Consider the following 1,995-nt stretch of genomic DNA (forward strand, 5'->3'; position numbering starts at 1 on the left):
GCAGACACAATCTCGTCTGAGCGACTGTTCCCCCCCCCCCCCATCACACCAGACTTTGGGAACATCTGGATTTGGAGCCGGACTTTGTGGCTTGGGGTCATTTTTATATAAAATCACCCACAAAGACGACCTTGAAAGGACATGGTTAAGATTTCAAAGACAGCGCTCAAGAGTTAGGAAATGCCTGAAATAATGGGAATATTAAGGACAAGTGGCTAGACCATGGTTTTATGTCTTATTCAGAAACGGTTAAATCAATCCAGCACCATAGAAATTACAGTGTTAAATTTGCTGTAGCCATATTAGTATGCAGTACATCTTGCATAGTAAAAGTGGATAGTTGCCCTCTAGTGAATAGTGGTTCGATGCATTCATTTATAGTAGTAAAAAGTATTGTTCAAGATGAACATTCTTAAAATATTTTCTCCATTTGCTTACTATAAGCTTTTTAAAAGCATATAGCTGTAATTTATGTTTTATGGTCACACTAAAAGTCACCCTGTTTGTAACTTGCATTTCGTTAGGATGAAAAGAATTCTCAAGACAGGATTGTGTTCTTTTGTGGCATATGAAAAGCTTTCTTGATTGTTTTTTTTATTATTTGATTAATTAGTCTTTTGAATTATTTCTATTTGGCATTTCTGGCTGTGATCCTACATGAACTGCATCAGTAGGACTACTCACTCATAGGTGAAGTTATGTGCATGTTTGCAGGATCAGGCCATAAACTGCTCAGATACCACAGTTAAGAGCATAATATACATGTTTAGAGAGAGAGGTTAGGTTCTGAGTGAAGAGAATGTAAATCTCAGAGATGAACAGAAAAAAGGAGACAAAGTAATAACTGAAAATTTAAGATTAGTGAGAATGACTGTTGTAAGATTTCTTGCAAAATCTACTCATGAGTGTACCCTATATATTCTGAACAGAAGTGGATTTGTGATGTTATAGCAAAAGTACCAGTCATAAAGGAACTGCTTTGGGTGTGTTGAGATTCATTGGATTGTTAGCATGTACAGTAGAATGTAGCATTTCACTAGGACTTCACATGCATTACATTTTAATGCCAAATGATCTAGAAAATCTTTGAGAAATAAAGAATGGTTGACTGCTAAGCACAAGAATCTGAGACCTTGAGTTGCTGAGTGAAGCAATCATTTTACTTTTCCAGATTCCTGTAACTGAACTAACACTGCTACATTTAAAGTACACTTTGAAGCAGCTGGCATGTCCATCATTTCTTCTCTCACCTAACTGTGCAGTTTTTCCACTAAATGCTAGGAAGCATTTTAAATAATAGGTTGCAGCATTACTAAGTGGTATAGAATTATATCAAGATACAGAGATGTGTGATATCTAACCTGGTATCACTCAGCAAGAATGGTCTACAAACAATCTAACGTATTACCTTTTAAAATTACATTTTTAAACAGTTGCTGCACAATATATCATTTGAAAATCAACAAAGTGGTAACATTTGAGGTAGTTATTTATTTCTGGGAGGGCCATAGCTAAAAACGAGCATTTAAAGGCATGAGCCGGCCATTGGAGGGAGGCATAGTTAAGGATACGATTTAGTCACGGAGGTCATGGTAGTCACAGATTCCGTGACTATACCGGACCTCTGTGACCTCTAGGGACTCAGGAGGCAGAGACAGAACTGTGTGCTTCTGCCCTACAACTGGGGCTGGAACCAGGACCCTGCAGCCCAGCCTCACAATGTCCCGGGTTTGGCGGGGCCTCGCGCCCCAGCCCCGCGGCATCTCAGGCTTGGTGGAGGCTGCAGTCAGGGCTGTGCGCCACTGCCCGGCGGCTGCAGCGAGGGCCTTGCACCCCCCTCACAGCTTCCCAGGGCTGTGCGCACCTCCCCTGGCTGCCACCTGCCAGGCACATGGGGCTACACTCCCCACTGTAGTTGCTGGAGATGGGGTGGTGCCCCCTGTCATAGTGGGGAGCTCAGCCTGTCAGTCCTGCCCCCGCCCCCATGGAATTCTA

The sequence above is a fragment of the Caretta caretta genome, chromosome 4, assembly GCF_965140235.1.
Source record: "Caretta caretta isolate rCarCar2 chromosome 4, rCarCar1.hap1, whole genome shotgun sequence".
Taxonomy (NCBI): domain Eukaryota; kingdom Metazoa; phylum Chordata; order Testudines; family Cheloniidae; genus Caretta; species Caretta caretta.